The following is an 8,931-nucleotide window of genomic DNA, read 5'->3' on the forward strand; positions in this document are numbered from 1 at the left end:
GTTCAACAACGTTTCGTAAAGCAAACCTAAACTATTTGCCTATACAATACAACGGCTGGATGTGCAGTTATTGGAATTGAACAAATTTCGCTTATTTCACTAATTAGCTCTTACCTGTGGCTCCTTGTTGCTTTTACATCATTTAGAATGCTTTTCATATTCGAAAGCTCGAGACTTATACATTATAGTAGAAATAATGTAATCAATTTTCAACATTTAACTATGAATTTGAGAAGAATGTTACGTTTAAATCATTCACCCCGAGAAAAGAGTAAAACAGAATAATAAAAAGGTACATGGTTCAGAATTCGTTAATTCTCTGACACTTACTGGGTTAGTGTGATGGGTGAGCTTGAATATGTGGTAAATGCAGATCCAGTCCTGGTTGGGTATTTGAAACACAAACCCGTAGATTCCCTTCCAGTTGCAGTCGATACCGATGCTTCGTCTTAATGAATGCCATTGTGAAAAATTTTGACTCACAGGAGTAAGTTCATGCGAAGGGTTATAACACGTCCATCGCTTTTCCTGATAAATTGGGATATTCATTCCGAATCTGCACTCGGAACTTTTCAGTGGCCTTCGACTTAAATTCATTTCGAAGAGTACTGACACTTCAGAGTTCTATTACCTCCTCCTGTTCTACAGTTGACAGATGACCAGTTACTTAATTATCGAATGGACTGCAAATCCAGTCATAGGCTTACTCAGATGAAGGTTCTGGAAGTTTATCCTCGAATTTTTGACGAATGTTTTCGAGATGTGCTCCGGTAATTACACTAAATTTACCTAAATCTAACTAATTTTCCTCCAGAAATTCATTCAGACAAGAAAACATCTCACAGTTACTTTTGTCCAACGGGGTTTTTCTCTTAAACGCAAGCACTTTCCCGCTTAGAAAGACAACATTACCATTTCATCCTTGAAGTGACGCGTTAAGGTCATTCAGTTTCCCAAATACATCAGCCAGGTATCAAAGTATTAGAACCATTTTTCTTCCAGAAACTGAGCTGTGATTGTAGGACTTGTGTCCCATACGAAAAGACGAAGTTCATTCTTCATCCCTATAACGCGACGAAGGACTCGTCCACTGGACAGCTATCGTAACTCCGTATGCAATAGAAGCGAATCATGTGCAGATCCCAACTTCTCGCAAAAAATGGAAAATAACTTACTGTCTAATGCTCTTGCTTTTAAGAATTTTAAAACACTGACTGCATCCTTCAGCATTTTATTGACGTGTTGTTGTTGTTGTTGTTGTTGTTGTTGTTGTTTGAGTCATCAGTCCATAGACTGGTTTGATTAAGTTCTCCTTGCCACCCTATCTTGTGCTAACACTTTCATTTCTATTTAACTACTAAATTCTACATCTGATCTAATCTTCTTGTCATATTGTCACCTTGGTCTACCCCCACCGTCCTTACCGCCTACACTTTCTTCAAAAACCAACTGAACAAGCCCCGGGTGTCTTATCATGTGTCCTATCATGCCATCTCTCCTTCAAGTCAAATGTATCCAAATCGATCTCCCTTCACCAATTCGGTTCGGTATCTCTTCATTCGTAATTCGATCTATCCATCTCTCCTTCAGCATTCTTCTGTAACACCACATTTCAAAAGCTTCTATTCACTTTTTTTCTGAGCGAGTTATCATCCATGTTTCCCTTCTATACAATGCCACACTCCAAACGAAAGTCTTCAAAAACATTTTTCTAATTCCTATATCAATATTCGAAGTGAGCAGATCTCTTTTCTTAAGAAAGGCCTTCCTTGCTTGTGCTAGCCTGCATTTTATGTCATCCTTACTTCTGCATTCGTTATTTATTTTGCTACCCATGTAACAATATTCATCCACTACTTTTGAGACTTCATTTCCTAATCTAATATTTCCTGCATCACCTGACTTAGTACAACTGCATTCCATTACTTTTGTTTTGGGCTTATTTATATTTAACCTGTACTCCTCACAAAGGACTGCGTCCATAACACTTAGCAACTTCTCCAGATCTCCCTCAGTCTCATATAAAATTACAAGATCATCGGCAAATCTCAGGGTTTTGATTTCCTCTGCTTGGAACTCGATTCCCTTTCCAAATTCTTCTTTGATTTTTTTACTGCTTGCTCTATATAACATTGCAAAGGATGGAGACAAACTGCAGCCTTGCCTCACCCCTTTCCATATTGCTGCTTCTTTTTTATAGCCCTCGATTCTTACCACTGCAGACTGATTTTTATATAAATTGTAGATAATTCTCCTTACCTGATTCCGATCACCTTCAGAATCTCAAATAGCTTTGTCCAATCAACATTATCGAATGCCTTTTCTAGATCTACGAGCGCCATGTATGCGAGCTTGTCATTCTTATTTCGATCCTCTAAGATCAGACGTAAAGTCAGGATTATTCACGTGTTCCTACATTTCTTCTGAAACCAAATTGATCTTCTCCCAACTCAGCTTTAACTTGTCTTTCCATTCTTCTGTAAATAATACGTGTTAAAATTTTGCAGACATGAGATACTAAACAAATTTTGCGGTAGTTTTCACACTTGTCAGCACCGGCTTTCTTGGGAACAGGTATAACAATATTCTGCCGAAAATCGGATGGCATTTCTCCTGTCCCCTACATCATAGACACTAAATGGAATAAATTTGCCATGCTGGTTTATCCTAAGGCAGTCAGTAATTCAGAGGGAATATTACCAATTCAAGGTGCCTTGTTCGTAATTAGGTCTCTAACAGATCTATCAAATTCTGACATCAAAATTCGGTCTCCCATTTCAGCAGCATCAGCAGCCTCTTCTTGTTCCAGAACCAAAGCATGTACATCTTTACCTGGTTATAATTGTGGGATATGCTCGTGCGACTTTTCCGCTTTGTATTCTTTCCCTAGAAGTAGCTTTCCATCTGAGCTCTTTATATTCATACACCTAGATTTCCTCTCCAAAGGTTTCCTGGATTTTCCTGTATGCAGCATCTACATTTCTTAGGACCATACAACCTCTGATATCCTTGCACTTCTCCTTCGGCCATTCTTCCTTAGCTACCTTGCACTTTCTACCCACTTCATTCTTTAATCTTCTGTATTCTTTCCTGTCCACTTCATTTCTAGCATTCTTGTATTTTCGTCGTTCATCTATCAGGTCCAGTATCTCCTGAGTTATCGACTGATTCATAGTTGACATTTTCTTCCTTCTTAATATTTCGTCAGCAGCCGTACTGAAATCATTTTTCATGACTATCCACTCTTCATCTTTCGTGTTCCCTTCAGCCTTTTCATTTAGTTCTTTTGCAACATGCTCCTGGAAAAAAGCTCTCACACTCTTTTCCTTCAACTTGTCTGGATCCCATCTCCTTGCATTCCTTTATTTCTTCAATTTCTTCAGCTTCAGATGGCATTCCATGACCAACAAGTTGTTGTCAGAGTCCACGTCTGCTCCGGGGAATGTTTTGCAATCCAACACCTGGTTTCTGAATATCTGCCTAATCATAATGAAGTCTATTTGATACCTTCTAGTGTCCCCAGGTCTCGTCCACGTATACAGCCGTCGTTTGTGGTGTTTGAACCAAGTATTACAAGGACTAAATTATGATCAGTGCAGAATTCAACCAGCCGACTTCCTCTTTCGTTCAGTCATCCACATCCGAATTCTCCTTCTGTATAACCTTCTCTTCCTTGGCCTACCACTGCATTCCAGTCTCCCATCACATACATTCTTGTCACCTTTTACGTATTGTATTAACTCTCCTATCTCCTCATATATTCTTTCAATATCCTCATCGTCGTCATGCACAATAGTGTATATAGATCTTCTCATTGACTTATGAACAAGCACATTTTGAACATCTTCTGCGTGCTCCCAAATCATTCACCAGCGTGGGAGAGGGACATGTCCGCTAAGGTAGAGAATGCCTATAAAGGTGTATATATCTTCCATTGATAGTTGAAGAGCTGGATTATTTCGTTGTGTTGCATACTGCACTGTGTCTTTCAATAAAAACTGGATTATTTCAAGCTTCAAAAATGTCTCCAAGATCGCTAACGGGTGAGAAGATTCAGTCAAGTGGGACGTAGTAGAAAGTTTGATCAGCGGATCTTGTTGTGGTATTGATGGTGAAACGGAAGGTCACCCTTCTGTCACTGGAAGGAAGTAGATTCGATGCCATTTCTTATGTTGTTGCCGGTAGCAGTTGAACTTTCATCAGCGGTGGTGTTCAGTGAACAATTTTTTGGATTTTCTTCATCGCTGACCTCTCCCGCATGTATAATCTCTATTTCAGAAGGGGCCCTAAGTTGATTGCTTGATAGTCTGTCTGGGTCTTCACCTGAGCCACCACCTTCAGGCGGTCCAATGAAAACATCGGCACCAAGAACATCTGGCGAATCCACATTCTCAAGCTCCTCGATAATCTCTGCTAGAGTCAAATTCCGTGTGCTGGCAAAAAGATTATGAGATATAATGGCAATTTTCTGTGCACAGACCTTAGACATATGGTGCTTCATAAACAGACTAATTACGAGGTATACTTCAAAATGCAACAGAAGAAATAAACAGCACACTGACACCAATATAAATATTTTTCACAATTGATATTATGTATTAGGCGCTAAATAATTGACGAAATCCATATTTTCAAGCATGCTGTGTCGGAAATGTTGAAATTACATTGGTAAACAATGCCTAATAAAGTTCAAACACAGTTGTAGGACTCATGTCCAATGGGCACATTCATGCCCACCTTAAGTTATTTGTATCATAGAATCACGCTAAGTGAACAATCTAGTGACACTGGCATCATTGCACATCCTAGTATGATCTTTCTCAGCTATTAGTTCAATAACACAGGTGATAAAGTGTATGAAACTTTCCTCCGATTTGGAGCTTGTGTGGCATTACAAATACCCTTCTTTTCTTGTAACTGTCAAGAAGTGATCAAACACAATTTTTGCTCGGCGCGCACACATAACAGCTCATTGTCATGTCTATTTCTTGCTGACAATGCCCAGTTATATTTAAAAAATTGTAGACTTGTCTAATAATTAAATATCCAAGAGGGCACAGAAGTGCCAATTGGGTATAAATGGGTTCATCCGTCGCACCGTCAAGTTCGTTACCACCACCACCACCACCACCACCGTCTCAACCCGTCATATTTAGCTGCGTCCTTCGCGGCGTTGCCACAACCATCATCGAACAAGAAGTCCTCCAGAAATTCCTGGAACAGGAGTCCCAGCACGGCGGGCGTTCCGCATACTGAACTCTTCTGGGCCGACCACCTTAGTACGTCTCCATCTACCGACAGAAGAGGCAGTCCATCGCCTCATCGCCAGTGGAGCGCTCATCTATCGACGACATCATCCAGTGGAACTCTCTCGCTCACCTCTTCGACCTTTCCCCAGACGTCCTTCCGTCGCTAAAAGTCATCGCACCCGGCGAGCTCATCTTCCCTATCAACCTCGTCACTACGTACGCCCACCACTTCCCGCAACTCTTCCCATCTTCAACCCTCCTCCATATACAGATCTCTATCGACTGCTCATAGCTTCCGTAAGTCACATCGCTGCAGCCCTACAACTCCTCAACCAATTCCTTCACCGTGGCACTCCCGTACAAGACTTAACTCTTTCTACACACACCCTCTATCTCGCATCTCCGTTGCAAAGAGACCCCACTATTCCTCCTCCGTGACTTTTTAACTTCGATTTCCCCTCTTTCTCCTTCATCACACCTCACTCTTACTACACATTCCCCGGCCCGAGAGAGCGCCTAACGCTCTGAGGGGCCCGCCCCGCCCTTCGGGCGGGGAATGAAAACTTATCCGCGCTGCAGTGGCATCGGACGTCCGTCACACAGATCTCTGTTGAGGACTCTACACTGCTCCCAAACAACGCCACTTGTTCGGCCGGGTGACGCCGCACCTTTAATTCGCACCCAACCGAACTCAATCAATCATATACCGAGCTCGATAGCTGCAGTCGCATAAGTGCCGCCAGTATCCAGTATTCGGGAGACTGTAGGTTCGAACCCCACTGTCGGCAGTCCTGAAAATGGTTTTCCGTGGTTTCCCATTTTCCCACCAGGAAAATGCTGGGGCTGTACCTTAATTAAGGCCACAGCCACTTCCTTCCCACTCCTAGCCCTTCCCTGTCCCATCGTCGGCATAAAACCTATCTGTGTCGGTGCGACGTAAAGCAACTAGCAAAAAAGAAATCAATCATATTGGCCAGACACCAAACTGAAAGTCGGCTTCCCCAACATGTACACTCTCCTGGTTCGTGATGTTATCCTTGCTACCACCAATGAAGACATCATCAAGGAACTTCGCCCGACAGGCGTCCATTCTGCTTCCAGACCCTACGCCGGCCCGGTACCATCGCCTGATGTTCTACAGTATCTCCCTACTTCTTCAGATACCTACTTCGACCTTCTAGACAACGGGGCGTGTATCCACGGCCGCCTCTACCGCGTCGAAGCTACTCCTCCGAACATCATGGCTCAACTACTTCTCAACCCACCCGATACGCCTGTCACCGCCGATTGGCCTCCAGCAACCACGCCCCCTCCAACATTATCCCATACTTTCTCCTCTAGCTACACCACCCCTGTTTACACCATTACTCCTACCACCACTACCACCACCACTTCCACTCACACCTCTACCAACATTTCCAGAACCACTTCAGTTATATCGTACCCTTCCCCATCATGATGTGTAATCATCTCATCCCTCCCAGCGGTGATCAACTACGACCACATTACTTCAGCCACCCGCCGAGGGACCTGCCAACGACACGCCTGCAGCTATGGAACATCGACCGTCGCCATCGTCGCCACACGACCGCTCTACTACCTACAGCTGCGTAGTTCGCGGTCTCCACCCTTCGCCAAGCAGGATTACCGGTTCGCCGAGCGTTCCGCTTTTCAATGCAGATGGACCCACGTATCTCATGAGACTCCAACTTCCTACACTCGAAGATGTTCAACAACTTATCAACTACCGTACAGGATTCAGCTCGACGGCCACCACCACCGTGTTGAAAAGTCACGTTCTCCTCCTCAACCTTCGACCAACCCTGGAACACATTTTCGCCGTCCTCGGCCTGCTCACCTCCCAACTCACCTAGTCCACATCTCCGAACTTACACACCTCCACCCCAACCGACTTACTTTTCACCACCATCACCACCATCTACCTTTGACATCCTTCGCCTTGTCCTCACTTCACTTGTCAACTTTTCCTTCTTTATCCTTCATCTTATTCCTTAAAACCTTGCTTAAACCATCCCTTCTTTACATCTCAGTTGTAGAGCACTTCTATTTGTAATTCTGTCAATAAAGCACTATATATAACTACACACGGCTTACACATCTCCTCTCTTAATCAAATCACCTTTAACCCATCTCCCTCATTTTTTCACTTCTTCCCGAACCCCGTCTAATCACCTGGGCAGAGAGGGGGGCGTTACCATTTAGGTGGCCCCTTTAGGGTGGGGAATGAAAACATTTCAACAACACAACAGTGGCGTCGCTACCGGCGTGCTAGCCTGCCAGTGTCTTGGAAAGGTGTGGTATTCAACTGATCAGCCCATGCCGCACTCTGGGCGAAACACTGGTAATTTTTGACGATTGAGTTTCCTGAATTTTATTTTTAGCAATCTCAATCGGAAGCCACATTTTTTGTTACAAGCATATCTTAGTCACGTTCATACCATCAAAGCCATGAATGAAAGTAAGAATAGTCAATGAAAGTAACACTATTTATCTTGCACATCCCACGAGAAACACCACGTCACACCAGAAATGGATATGGTTATTTAGTGACATTTATATAGGATAGGGGTAAGGTACCGGGCGTGACGAAACCGCATTTATCCTGAAGAAAAAGAGAAATAATGAAAACCATTCTGAGTTCTGAGTAGGTAGTTCAAGTGTCCGTAATTTATACCTTACACCCACGATCTTTCAGTATAAGGAGTGGTTAGCTAATAATTATCAAATTTCTATATCCCAGTAATTGCAATTCAAGTCCCCGGCATAGACTTGATAGAAGTTCTTAGAGATGTTATTGTAGACAACTTCTTATTTTTCAGCATTTAAGGACAATTTTATTCTCCGTCCTGCGGAGTAATCCACCAGCTGAAATGATCATATAAGCACATTTCAGTTGATAATGTAATGTAGGAACGGTATATGATCTACTATATTCATGCTTATCTTTGTATACGGTAATCTTTGAATACTTCACCATTTAATCAAACGGCTGTTTTCATTTCTACTAGAGCGCACGAGGATAAAATTCTAAACTGCAGTTAATCCTATTCCAATTACAACAACAGAGTTTCTAGAGATAGTTCTACTACACAAACGGTTCACAATAATAGAATAAGCAAATTGCTAATAAGATATTACAATACTCTGCAATAATTTTTATACTCCGTTCTGACGTATACTAATTGCAATAGGTTATTACTAAGCACAAACAGAAATAAAAATTGCAAATTAAGTTTGAAATTCGCAAGAACTACTCTAGGATTATCAACAAAGTAGACAGAATTTTTATTACTCGTAGTACTATTTTATCCTTCCAGCTGAAAATTACGAGGTTTATTCATCATCCCTGCCTGTTATTATACATCAGTTCTTGATGCTACTTGAGGCTTGAGATATCGTGGTCAACAATCCTGTGACCTTCTTAGTTCCAATCTTTCTCAATCTCCGTGCATTTAGGTGAAATTTTTCCGATAATTCGCATGACTCTAATGTCTGGACTGGTATTTGTACTCATCTATGCATAGGTTTAGGAAGGAAGCTCCTGTGGTCTATATCCCTACATAGCATTTGATGTCAGCGCCATGAACAGTGCTTATTATTATTATTGTTATTGATATTATCATTTGTAGTGATAGTAGTAGTAGTAATTTATTTTCATTCA

At 42.1% G+C, this 8,931-nt stretch overlaps 1 pseudogene; it reads right to left on the minus strand.

The window, feature by feature from the left end:
* Nucleotides 1-1,281: 1,281 nt before the first annotated feature.
* On the minus strand, nucleotides 1,282-1,983 carry LOC137498440 (uncharacterized; annotated as a pseudogene).
* Between the last annotated feature and the right edge of the window lie 6,948 nt (nucleotides 1,984-8,931).

The sequence above is a fragment of the Anabrus simplex genome, chromosome 2, assembly GCF_040414725.1.
Source record: "Anabrus simplex isolate iqAnaSimp1 chromosome 2, ASM4041472v1, whole genome shotgun sequence".
Lineage (NCBI taxonomy): Eukaryota > Metazoa > Arthropoda > Insecta > Orthoptera > Tettigoniidae > Anabrus > Anabrus simplex.